Source organism: Cottoperca gobio, chromosome 8 (assembly GCF_900634415.1).
Source record: "Cottoperca gobio chromosome 8, fCotGob3.1, whole genome shotgun sequence".
Lineage (NCBI taxonomy): Eukaryota > Metazoa > Chordata > Actinopteri > Perciformes > Bovichtidae > Cottoperca > Cottoperca gobio.
In genome coordinates, this window is record NC_041362.1 from 8,962,150 (window position 1) to 8,976,644 (window position 14,495).

General features: G+C 40.8%; 1 long non-coding RNA gene across 1 annotated transcript in view; it reads right to left on the bottom strand.

Moving 5' to 3' along the window:
• The window catches only part of LOC115012570 (uncharacterized), a 53,292-nt gene extending 40,995 nt beyond the window's left edge, over nucleotides 1-12,297 (bottom strand). Inside the window, exon 1 of the long non-coding RNA XR_003832702.1 lies at nucleotides 11,676-12,297. This is a non-coding gene — a long non-coding RNA (uncharacterized LOC115012570). The remainder of the gene's footprint in view (nucleotides 1-11,675) is intronic.
• Between the last annotated feature and the right edge of the window lie 2,198 nt (nucleotides 12,298-14,495).

Here is a 14,495-nt window from a genome sequence, read left to right on the forward strand (position 1 = left end):
CACACACTCACTCTTAGGAAACGGAAGACGGGGCCTTCCAAAACGAGCGTCAGAGCAAAAGTAAATTAATTTAAAAAAAGATGAATCAGGAGCAGATGAAATTAAACATTAGTCATATTCCAACAATAGTTACAAGGAATTGAATTTGCAGAGGTCTAATACATACAGAAACCCTGTTTGTAAGTTTTATAAGTTCAACCGGATGCATGAAACAATAAACAACAACGATTATGAACTACCGCTTAGGCCTGTACATAGTGTTCCCAGCATGTACCTGAAACATTACACCAACACCAGTGGGAACTAAACTGTAAGTGGCATTATACTTGTGCCATTACCCAATAATAAGCTGCCCCACCTGATCTTTGGCCCTGTCACCCGTACTTTTCTCTCATTCATTCTCTGTGTTCTGTAATGTTCACAGAGGAGTGTAGAGGAGTGAAAGGTGACAACAAAGGACTTGCCAAGTTTCCGTATCATGGCTTGAACAGCCAGACTGTTTGCCGATGGTTGTTTACCGTTTCTGTTGTTTCACGCAGAGCTACACTACCATACATTTACAATTGTATCTCAAACTTTGCTGAAATTATTCTGAAATCTCTTACTTTGAGCATAAACATGAAGTGCTGCACAACGGTCGACTCTGCTGGTTTCAACAGCATTTCAACTCATAAGGCCAGAAAGGGGTTAGGAGTGACAGATGTACAGAGTTAGCAGTTGGCTTTATTGAAGTTCACTCGGGGTTTATCAGTGTCGGTACACACAGAGGCACACGGACACTTTGATCTTCAAAGGGAGATGAGCTAGAATGAGGGGCAATAATAAGATAATAATACCAATCTTCATCCATTACTCCATAGATCACAGGGTTACACGGACATACAAAGTAGCTTTTACTTTTCAGAAGGGGAATAATGTTTCATGTTACCACATTGCCATCTAGTGATCAACTTGAAACTAACCTTTAGTACACTAGAAAGACATACAGCCATGTACTGAGTGTACTATGCCTGTAATGACCTAATATCTCTACTTACTCATTTAAAAATCAAACATATTGAAACACAAGTCTATAAAGTAATCTGTGACGCAGCTTTTGGCTAAACAACAGAGATTTCTCTTTTACTAGATTCAACAAATGTCTTTCGCTTATGGATTTTAAACAGTAACAAGTTAAATGTATAAATATTCAAATCAGATAATTTGAAAGTGTACTGTAGATATCTTAGAAAACAAAAGTAGAAAACTGCTCTACGTACTGTAGAGGACATTGTCTACTTATACAGTCTAGTCTAATGCAAGAGCGACACCTAGTGGGTAATGTAGTCAACTGTAGTGACCAAGAAAATAATGAAGCAAGAAAAAAAGTGTGCAGATAAATTGACTGCTTTTATATAGCGCTTTTCCAATGTTTGCGATCACTCAAAGCACTTGACAACACATGTCAGCATTCACAGACATTCATACAGAGTCAGAGGCTACCATACAAGGTGCACATCAGCTCGTCACACACACCGACGGCCAGGCCATTGGGAGCAATTTGGGGTTCAGTATCTTGCCCAAGGACACTTGGACATGCTGACTGCAGGGGTCGGGGATCGAACCACTGACGAGCCACTCTACCTCCTGAGCCACAGCCGCCCCTAATAAAATCAGCAATGTTCATGAACATTGTTTAAACTCAGGATACACAATACAGAGCTCTAACTTTGCAACCACTGTGATAGAAAATAAAACGTCATGCCACTGAGAAAAGAAAATAACATTTGGGGCGGCTGTGGCTCAGGAGGTAGAGTGGTAGAGTGGTAGGGTGGTCTTCCAGTGGTCGGAGGGTCAGTGGTTCAATCCCCAGCCCCTGTCGAAGTGTCCTTGGGAAAGATACTGAACTCCCAATGGCCGGTGTGTGTGTGTGTGTGTGTGTGTGTGTGTGTGTGTGTGTGTGTGTGTGTGTGTGTGTGTGTGTGTGTGTGTGTGTGTGTGTGTGTGTGGTTATCCCTACTGACGAGCTGATGTGCACCTTGTAAGGTAGCCTCTGACTCTGTATGACTGTGTGTGAATGCTGACATGACATGCCTGTAAAGTGAGTGATCTCAAAAATTGGAAAAAGCATCCAATACCATCCATTTACAACCAGACTACATTGTGCTGTATAGCAGGGGTCTTCAACAGGGGGTCCACGGAGGTACTGCAGTGGTGGGGTTGCAAAATTGTTTGTAGATAAAGCAATAAAAAAAAAAAAGAAATTACAATTTTTTTTTGCCATTCACATTCCCTCCTCCGCTGTACTTCCCGAAAGGCGGCGAGACACACCTACAGTCAGAGACAGAGTGGAGGAAAGGAAAGGGGTGAACAAAAATAAATTTACGCCACACACCCCCCCGTCCCGTCCGTCCGTCCCCTCCTCCCCCATTGCACAGACCTCCTAAAGCCTATTGTGTACAATAGATACAGCAGGGGGTCCCTGCACCACGCTACACCAGTTTGGGGGTCCTTGGCCTGAAAAACGTTGAAGATCCCTGCTGTACAGTATACAACAGTAAGTAAGCAGTGGAGTCCTCCAATGTGCTTCTGGACAAGGACCAAACTCTGACCTCTAGTGGTGTTTTCAAAAGACATTGACATGTTTTGGTCCTTAAAGGTATGCAGCAAGAGGGATGAAACTACTTGGTCTTGTTGTCCTTTACATTTCATTAATATGTGGAAAAAGCTTTATATTTACATAAAAAACATTCAAGGAAAGTAAATGTCCATTCTATCATCCATCTATCAATCATCTATCATCCATCTATCAATCATCCATCAATCATCTATCATCCATCTATCAATCATCTATCATCCATCTATCATCCATCCATCAATCATCTATCATCCATCTATCAATCATCCATCAATCATCTATCATCCATCTATCATCTATCATCCATCTATCAATCATCTATCATCCATCTATCAATCATCCATCAATCATCTATCATCCATCTATCATCTATCATCCATCTATCAATCATCTATCATCCATCTATCAATCATCTATCATCCATCTATCATCCATCTATCATCCATCTATCATCCATCTATCAATCATCCATCAATCATCTATCATCCATCTATCATCCATCTATCATCCATCTATCAATCATCTATCATCCATCTATCATCCATCTATCAATCATCCATCAATCATCTATCATCCATCTATCATCCATCTATCATCCATCTATCAATCATCTATCATCCATCTATCATCCATCTATCAATCATCTATCATCCATCTATCATCCATCTATCATCCATCTATCAATCATCTATCATCCATCTATCTATCATCCATCTATCAATCATCTATCATCCATCTATCATCCATCTATCAATCATCTATCATCCATCTATCATCCATCTATCAATCATCTATCATCCATCTATCATCCATCTATCTATCATCCATCTATCAATCATCTATCATCCATCTATCATCCATCTATCATCTATCTATCATCCATCTATCAATCATCTATCATCATCTATCATCCATCTATCAATCATCCATCAATCATCTATCATCTATCTATCATCCATCTATCAATCATCTATCATCATCTATCATCCATCTATCAATCATCCATCATCATCTATCATCCATCTATCAATTATCTATCAATCATCTATCTATCATCCATCTATCAATCATCTATCATCCATCTATCATCCATCTATCAATCATCTATCATCCATCTATCAATCATCTATCATCCATCTATCATCCATCTATCATCTATCTATCATCCATCTATCAATCATCTATCAATCATCTATCATCCATCTATCAATCATCCATCAATCATCTATCATCTATCTATCATCCATCTATCAATTATCTATCAATCATCTATCATCCATCTATCATCCATCTATCATCCATCTATCAATCATCTATCATCCATCTATCAATCATCTATCACCCATCTATCATCCATCTATCAATCATCCATCTATCAATCATCTATCATCCATCTATCATCTATCATCCATCTATCATCCATCTATCATCCATCTATCAATCATCTATCATCCATCTATCATCCATCTATCATCCATCTGTCATCCATCTATCATCCATCCATCTATCACCCATCTATCAATCATCTATCATCCATCTATCATCCATCCATCTATCATCCATCTATCATCCATCTATCATCCATCTATCATCCATCTATCAATCATCTATCATCCATCTATCAATCATCCATCATCATCTATCATCCATCTATCATCCATCTATCATCCATCTATCAATCATCTATCAATCATCTATCATCCATCTATCAATCATCCATCAATCATCTATCATCCATATATCAATCATCTATCATGTGCAGTATAACTGGAAATGCATAAAAAACATTTCTCAGCCTGAGAATACTTATATAACATTAAGAATATATATAAAGTTATTTAAACAAGAAAACAGTGAGCCGGAAAAACATTTTAAGACTTAAATCTATCAATATCAATATCTCAATATCTTCAAAAGTAAGCTAAAAACATATCTCTTCACTTTCATTTAAATGGTGATATTTTATATATTTTTTATCTTAGCCACTTTAAACTAATTTAAATGATTTCATACATTTTTAAGCTTGGTTTTCCTGAAGGAGGATCATTTAGTGTTGAGGAAGTAAGAAAGTAAGGTTGAGAGAGCAAGAGGAAAAAGTAATGTCAAAGAGAAAGATTAAATCTGAAGCGTTGAAAACAATGAGAGAACATAAAAGTTTATGTTATGGGAGAAGGAAGCAGAGAACAGGGATAGAAAGAAAGTATGTGGATTATTTGCAAAGACAAATATAGATGAAAGTACAGACAAAGGGATTATGAAAATGTCAAAGAATGTGTAAAGGCTGCTATTTTAGCTGCTATTTTATCTGCTATTTTAATTCAACTATTTTTATACAATTTTAATTTGGCTATATTATATTATTTTAATTCTGCAATTTTATCTGCTATTTTATATTATTTTATCCGTTATTTTATCTGCTATGTTATACTATTTTAATTCGGCTATTTTTATAATGGTACTTCAGACTCATTTACATCTACACCTTGATTATTGTACTGTAAATGCTCTTATTCTAATCTTGTACTAATTGTTATGTTTTTGCTGTGAAGCACTTTGGCTGCAATTCTTGTATGAAAGGTGCTATACAAATAAAGCTTATTATTATTATTATTATTATTATTATTATTATTATTATTATTATTATTATTATTATTAATTGGAGTTCATCTTTTGAGGTTGGATTCACAAAATGTGTATACACATCTGATACATAAGTTACTGTCGAGTGACCTAAATGCGTAACTGAGAAGTGTACACTGTGAGATCTCTACAAATGTGTGAAAAGGTTGGCTGAAGAGTATTTGGATTAATTGTATAGTCGATCTTAGAAATAGAGTAAAGAGTTTCTCTAGAGATGACAACAATAGGTTAATGACATTTCTTTATGTTTTCAAATGCAATTGGCGCATTGAAATATAAATGTGGTCTGTGGGGGATTAAAACATCCTTTCAATAAACAATTATATTCCTTTGGTAAATGTCTCGTTAGTCATTGTTGACTTTAACATCCAATATCCCCGGGACAGAACAATGTAAACTTAGTTTAAAATAGAAATTTCAAATATATTCTGAGGAATTAGGCAAAGCTATACTTAATATCAATACAGAACTGTTACTTTCTATAGAACTATGGATGATGAAACAGTTATTTATGTAAACGCAAAGCTCACTGAAAATCCTTCATGTTCTAACTAAAGGTTTTCATATAGCGCCACAGATCTTTAGTGGCCAAAGGAAGAAATGCAGCCCAGTAAACTGTTATTCTGTTGCTGCCTATATTGTCCACAAGGGTGCAGCAGAGTCTAACAAATGCACAAAGGCAACTCCAAAAATCAAAACTCACAGATTGCACTACACAACATTGCCACCGTTTCCAATGAAAGATTTTTACAGAGAGAAAATATAAATCAAAGTCAATTCTTTGTCATAAAACCATTTTATGGACCCCATCAGTCAGTGCTAACATTTCAATCTTCTTAAAAGTGACACAAATCCAATGAGCGATAGCCCACTGCATGAATATATATCTCTTTCCCACGGCCTGTTGAATGAGTGATGCCCTGTGATGACAGCCTGACGTCTGGACAACCTCCGGTCGCTTTAGCTGTCATTACAGCACTTTGGCTCTGTATGCTTATCTGTGCCCCTGGTCAGGGACACTGACAGCCACTTCCACAGCACATGTGTCACAATCTCATGTGTTATGCTTGACCACATAACATACCGGCCCACTTGGAGAGCCTTAAACATGGGAGCGTCTGCTTCCCAGTCACCCAGCCTACAGCTTTTATGTGATACAGTCATTTGTGTACACCTTCTAAATGTCCTGACACTTCCATCTAGTAGAGTGTAACTTGACCTCATTCAATCTCTTTTATACAAAGCAAATAAAAACAAGACACGCACGAAAAGCTGTCAGCAAGCGTCACACGGATCTCCCCACAAGCGCAGGATTTAAAAAAGGCACACAAACACAGTCGTCTGAGGAGCCTGGTGGTCTGCGGTGTCCCGGGGAGGTCACACAGGAAATTTCACGCTCCTCTTCACACTGAAAATGTCTCCTTTATCCTCCCCACTGAGAACGAAAGAAAAGGGAGGAGGAGTGAAAGAGTGGATCGAATGACAAAACAAAAAAAGGACCCAACTCCTGAATGAGGATGGCTTACTTGTGTAGGTGTGACTCGTTGAAACGCGCTGGAGTTGCCGTGGCGACCCACACCCAGCAAAGTAAAGGCCGAACATGGTCACAGGTTCGGTGGAATGTGACAAATTGTGAGAAGGGAACGCCAAAGGGAGAAGTTTTCCCTCCAAAACGAGAGCACGGAAAAAGAACAAGTGAGGTCAGTTCGAGTGAAAACAGGGGAAGGAATGTCGGGTATTTAAAGCATTGCAAAACAACCTGACAATCCATCACACCTGGGGGCTTCATCGGGAAACATAATCTTGTGAGAATTATACATTTTACAACATGAAAGCAACAAAAGAAAAAGAAGCGATATTGTGTGCCACAGAATACACTTCTACACTGCACACCCTCACACTGGTATCCTTGTCTGCATGTATCCCAGTGCCACTAGCAGTTTCAGCCTGTACTTCTCTTATTCACTACTCCATAGTGTCCTTGTAGTGAGGTGGGTGGTGCGTGCAGCCTTCCTGTGGCTGAGAGCAGTTTGAATGGAGTGCTGTCTGTCTGCGTGTGTGCCGACAGAGATGCCCCTGTGCTGCACTGTGTGTCTTCCCTGTTTGCTCTGTGTGTGTCGAGGAGGGGCATGTTGGGGGGCGGGGGGGAGAGTCTGTCCTCCACCCATCTTCCTTTCACCTTTCTGTGCTCCCCATCTCTCCAATGCTCTCTTTCTTCTGTAATCCTGCAGAGTTCAGCGGGGCTGTGTGCTTACACAGGAGGTCAAGGACAGAAGGGATAGCAGGATTTCAAATTTAAAAAAGTTAGAGAAAGTGTGCCAGATTTTTTTATCACCCAATAAGGAACGGCGGGCCATACAACAGGGAGTTAAAAGGGCTAAACACCAGGTGCAGAGAGAGCTTTATCAAAGAGGACAAGCTTTAAGTGTCAGACCCAGAGGCATCATTCTGAAGAATCCCCCACTTCATGTTCACCGCTTCCTCTAAAGCCTCCCTGCTACACTCTCACTCAAGCTTTCTGTCTCTCTCAGCCTCCCACTTCCTGATAGCTCCCAAAGCAGTATAACACCCTCCTTTATACACACACACATAAACACACACACATGCCACCCTCTATGCAAGTTGTGGTTTCCCTGTAGGAAATCAGCAATCTGCTGCCATTACCCACAAGCATCTACTCCGCCTCTCTCCTCCCTCCTCTCTTCGATTTTCCTTAGCCCCCTGTTTAAACAAAGCATCTCTCCCTCATGAGCATCATTAGAGAGAGAAGACAATTGTTGGTAGGCAGAACGGACAAAACACCACACAGACTGTGGCAACAGGCCAGAGGAAAACGCAAAATAGCTAATTAGTTTGAAGCGGTGGTCTGGTGTCATAGCATCAAAGAGGTCTATAGCTTTGTGTAGCATTATAGACATGCTACTCTGTTGTGTATTACGGTAGGAGCTTGTTCTATGATGAGGAGTATTGGACACCTCTGTTTGGCTTCTTGAAAGTATACATTCAAATGCTGGGCACATTCTAAGGAGATGGCTGCTCACAAAATGACATGTTACGATAGGGCTTCTGTGCGCGATAACGGATTCATTTAGCCCCCATTTCTTTAAACACGTTCCTTGACAATCTGTCACAAAACTTAAAGCTAAGAGAAAATCACAAATGGAGGGCAAATCACCACACTGCTGTGAAAAAAAAGAAAGAAAACTTTACACAGTGCTCTCAGCTTTTTCAAAACCTCTCTCCTTCTCCCTCTCACACACACACACATAAACACATAGGCACAAACACATACACCTCGAAACAAAGGTGCCATTTTACTCAGGAAGGGTCAGCAGTTCTCTCCATCAGACAGGGGCTTGTTCTTGGTCAGAGGCTGCTGCCCAATCTCAGGCCACCCTCCCCTGGCTCCACCGGCCCCCCCTGGCCCCCCTCTGGCCCCCACCACCCCGGAGACAAGCTCCCCATTGTTCCTGCACTACCAATAAATGACAGTTCTCCTGTTCAGACAAACTTTAGAGCCCATTCTAAAACACACACACACACACACACACACACACACACACACACACACACACACACACACACACACACACACACACACACAGTGTAAATGGTGCTCCATATGAAAGAAACGGCTTTTTTCACAGTCTGATATTTCTCATGGAGCTCATTAAAAGGTTATCTGACACTAATGATGGAAGGATATTTTCCTGCGATTTGAGCCTCGTGCCCCGCGGACCTGATGAGGTAATGCTGAGGGCACATTTGGCTACAAAAACAGGGTGTAATTAATGCGTAATAAATTTTTCTATGGCTTTCTTATTCCCTTCAGTGGTCGAAAACGGTCATGACATCCAGACACGGTTCACCATGAGGTCTCGCTGTTCAGTCGGTGTTGTCACCTGTGTGCAATGTCAGACACAAACACACACACACACACACACACACACACACACACACACACACCAGATACTGAGCTTGATCAAGGCCAAGGACCCGAGGTGAGCCTTGAGTTTAGACATGATAAATCACCACTCAACTTAAGCTCATAAACACACCATTAACACGCTCGACCACAGCAACTCGATCTGTTTACCTTAACCACTGTGCTGGGGACTATCGCTCCCTGGCAGGCCTGTATTAGCATGCCTGGGGGCCTGATACACATGTCTATCACTGGGGCCGGCCAGCTCCAGCTCCGGGCCACAACTCAGTGGTGCTGCTTCAGCGTTGTCTCCACGGTGTATGAGGTCATTTTCCAGCACTTTGGGCTCGTTTCCATACAGACTAGGTTTTTAACTTCAAGAAGCAGACTATAGAGCGCTATAGAGTATGGAAGGAGAGTGTGTGAGAGTTTAGTTTTAAGTGTGTATGTTACCTGGTGTGAGGAGATCTGATATTAGCTCATTATGTTTTCATTTAAGTATAAAACAGAAGACAATACAGCTGAATCTGAACTCAAAAGAAGTGCAAGTGATGAGAAAGTTCCTAGGAAATGTTGAGTGGAGTAAATACAGGGTTGTTAAGTGACTCTGACCCTGGTGTGTATATGGCTCTCTACTGCGGTTCACCACAAGCATATCATATAACAGCTCAGCCAGCACACTCAGCCCTGTGAGAAAGTAAATTCCTGCTTTGTGATTCTCAGCCTTGGACCAAGACATAAACAAACGTATCCCAAAAAAAAAAGACATATATTGAAATATTCTAGCTGCTTTGATGTCTAACAGTCTGAGTGAGAGAAGCGGGTGTGTGGGAGTGGGAGTGCAGGGGTGTATCTGTGTTTGTATGGTGCTTACACAGCACAGGGGTGATGTTGGCCGTGTGCAGGACAGATGCTGGGCGAGCGAGGTCACGTCAACAGACATGCTCCCGCTCCGCCGTTCAAACAACAAAAGGAGGAGGAGGAAGAAGAAGAGGCAGAAGTTGGGAGAAGAGGAGTTAAAAAAAAAAAAAAAAGCCCCAGTGTTTAGTCAAGGCCTGCTCACTGACACAAAGTCTGTCTTTGTCTGCCTCCCAGGGTGCCAGATAAAGGAATTCTTGTGTGTCGGGGGCTCTGACCGAGTTTATTTGACACTTCAGCTCCTTTTGTGAAGCAAGTGTCCCACCGTCAATGCTGGCCATGAGAGTCACTTGGCATTAGACAGAGGGTCCCTCTTCAGTGGAGAAAGGGGGTCTTGTTTGGAGAAGATTTTTAATGGAGGGGGTGTGTGGGGGTGCTGAGTTGGAGGGGACAGGGGTGGGTGGGGGGTGCTGGGTCTGTGCTCTGCGCTGTATACAGACATATAGTGGGGCTCTGTCCCCTGCCCCAACAATAGATGGAATTCTTCAATGCTAAGGAAGTTAGACAGTATTGAGGAGTGAGAGCTGAAGGGTGAAGGGAGAGGAAGGTGGAAGCTTCATCGGATAACTTGCATGAACACACAACTACTACGAGTGCAACATCATTGTCACATGGATTGCTGATTAAAAGATGGAAATGCTAAGAAGCTGAACAGGTACAAACACCTCTCTCATATGATCCTGACCATATATGGTTCCACTCAAATGAAACATCTACACATCATTCAAATCTTTCTGTGTATCAACCGTACACATGCCATGTGTCAGGTAGCAGCAGCTACTAGTGACAGTCACTTCTCGTGGAAGGCCCTCCCTGTGGGCAAAGTTCTGGAGACAGATTTACTCTCACCTGAATAGAGTCACTGTGGGAGAGGTGGGTGGACTACATGTTGCTTTCTAAGGTCACTGTATCCACACTGTTCATTTACTGTGCTGCACCTGGTATTTCACAACGTATTACAGGTCGTGGCTCTGTGAATGGTCTGTGGACACCTGGCACTGCAGGTGTATGGCAACATCAGGGTTAGGACAGGTTATAAAAAGGTGTCAATTTGAAAATGGGGGGTGATTTAAGTCATGCGTCTGAAATACATCAATTTGAGCAAGTTTTTAGGGTGTAATGAGCCCAGAGAATAACGGAGCAGTGCTCCAACACTGAACAGGTGGGTGGCAGAATGAGGTTTGACAAGGATTTATATGAAACACGCCCCCTCCTCAGACACAGATTATAGCCCAACATGATATGAGTTGCCCTTATTGAATCCCATGTGCGAGCAGTTTGATTGTTAGTTGTAATTTGGTAGTGAAGATGTGGGCCAAATGGGTGTGTAGGGAGATAACGACAGAACCCTTGGTCAAAACAGCCATTATTGAACGTTATTTCTTTAATTTTTCAAATACTAGCAGTCGAAATTAAGTTATTCCTTATTGGGACCCCTTTGGAACACGTCAGAATGCACTGACTATGTTGCACGTTTTTTTTTATACAGCTCATAATAAATAAATGACTACATGAAACTTAGTCAACTCAACATTTCATAGCCAAAAAGTCAGAAGTCGTAGGTAGTTATTTTACCTGCTGGATGAAGAGATGCGTTCTGTCATTATCCAAACAGCTGGACATCTGCTGAGCATCGCTTTCAAAATATATTCCATGATATTCCTTTCCTTGTGCCAATATCCACCGCAAGAAATATCGATTTCAGAAATCATTTCATTGTAGTGGCCATCTATGACACTGGCCACACGCGTGAACTATCCCAAGAGACTCGTCTGTCCAACAAACGGCTTGTCCAGCAGAAGGACTTGGGCAGCAGGAGAAATGGACACCACATATCCAGTGTAAGAGACAGTATTTCCTCATATCCTACAGGACGATTCACAGCTGGAGTGTTGAATCCATCAGCTGTTGCCATCATAACGTTTAACCATACATAATAATAAAAATAACAACAATAATAATAAGTCCTCCACGTGTGTCAGTGCTGTAACCGCAGCATTTAATCCTCTTTATGCGTCCAAAGAATCCTTGAGTAAAGTGATTGCTGCTTTGGCAAAATCAAGCAGATCGATCATTGTGATTATATCCAATAAGCAATACAAGAAGCTGGTTCCTGCTTGTGCTCCAGTGCAGTGATGGTTTCTGCTGGAGCTCCAACTAGCGTCTCTGTAGCTGATACGATGCGCTCCTGTGAAGAGCCTGAGCCGCACTGAGCCATAGTTGGAGCAGCGCAGCGCAGCACATGCTGCTCTCGGCCAACGTAAGCGCGCAAGGCATGATGGTACATGGAGTTTATTGATGTTGCTGAAATCTTTAGACCACAGGAGTATGCTACCAGATTGAAACCCTTTGAAAATAGCAAAAAGAGAAAATAAAAACACATTATGTGGAATATAATACATATTATATGATAGTATAACATATAAGATAAAGTGGCAGTAATGTATAATTGAAAGTACTGTATAAGTATGTGTTGCTTACATTGGAGGGTAAAACATGTTTGCCATGACTGGAAAATGTTCACTTACAGCACTGACTTACAATAAATGAACCATGTTAACATAAAAAGTTTTGATGATATTTTTTAATTATGATTTAGATTTAGTTTTATTGGTATTGTTAATGTTTTTATTATATATTTTTATGATTATCATAATACTTTTTTATTATCTATAACACTATAGGCTGTTATAATCATGCTGCAATCACTCATCATATGTCAGCTTGATCCCAGGTTTGCGTGTGAGCCCTGTGTGAGTAATAATGATCTTCTGTCGCTGTGCAGAGATACAGGGATGTCGGTGCCTTGAATCACCTTCCCATGAATGAATCTCTTGTCTTTCTTACCTCACTTTCATGTCTTAACCACCTCCAGGCTTGCTTGTATTTCTGGGATCATAGCCTCCCTTAAACCTCAAAACAAGAACTGGATTAGTTGGAACGGAGTGCAGCCTCATAGACTAAAATTAGAACAGCACTGAAGTTGCAGTATAGTAAGTAAGTAAGTAAGTATAGTAAGTCAAGTTAAATTAAAGTGTTACTCATTAAATGACAGTCAGAACAAAACACATTTTGTTGTGTATGAGAGATCATTTGTTTTAAGAGATAATTTGACTTACCTGTGAATACAATCATTTGAACAAAGTACACCGATTATGTATGTCATTTTAAAGTCCACTAAGATAAAACCACTGTAAACATACTGCATATGAATATGTGAGTTATGGCATTTCCTTTGATAAATTATGTCTGAAAGTGACCAAAAAGAAGACATAATGTTGGTAAAGTGGGTAAACTTTGACTTAAACAAGTGTTCCTCATCTAAGAAATCAACTATATTTCTCCTCATAGAACTTACAACAAACTTGTATCATCCTATAATTAACATGTAATGTAATGAAAAAACAAAGTCAAAGTGTCTTTTCCCTCCACTACACCACTGTTACTGATCTCCAGTCACAAGACAGTGTGTATTACACTCTAAGCAGGTGAAGATCCACTCCACCTTTTCCTTTACTCCCTATTTGGCCCCGCTCCAGTACAATCCTGGAGTACCTGTATTGCACGCGATTCTGTCAATTGCAGGTACTTGATGGCTTTCTTGTGTGCCGAGGTTGAAAAGTTGCAGGAGGTTTGCGCACACAGCATTGCGTGACTAGAGCTGGGGATGAAAACACAAAGACATTGTTTTCAGTGATCAAACCCCCTTTATAGTAACTCAACAACATTCCTGTCTCGCATTCCTAAGCCACCGCTGCTGTGTGAAGGGTTTTTTTTTCCTTTTGAGAAAAAAGAAAGAAATAAAAAGAAGTTTACACATTTTTATCTGGTTCACTGTGTTGACCTTCTTTCTTGCACAAAAGCCATTCGGCACCCTTAGCTCATTAATCATTAATCAAGGCTGAATTAAAGTATTACCATAGGCAATTATCTTGTAGAGGTAATTAAGAGGTAATGATCTCTTATCTAAAAACGATGTGATGAATGTCAACAATAGAGCCGGCAGTTCCCCGTGCTTTCATGCTCGGCAATTACTCCACTTCACAACAGAGCCAAATGAAATGAAAAGGCATTATTTCTCAGTGTGTGTACATGCATAATGCATGCATATCTGCAGGATTTCGTGTGTGTGTGTGTGTGTGCAAGTGCCTACTTGTGCATCTTCCTCCTCCATGTCTCTACTCACGCCAGTGTGTGTTCGTGGGTATGTGCTAATGTGCACGCAAATGTTTTCCAGATTGGTGTGACAAGGATAATCATATCCAGAGAGCACATAACTATTCTGAACGCTGCTCACACAGATGGGAGGAAAAGGAGGAATGCATCAGAGAATCCAGGGGAAGCAAGGATGACTGAGTGAAGAGAAGGTTCAGATATTCTCAAGCAGCATGAACA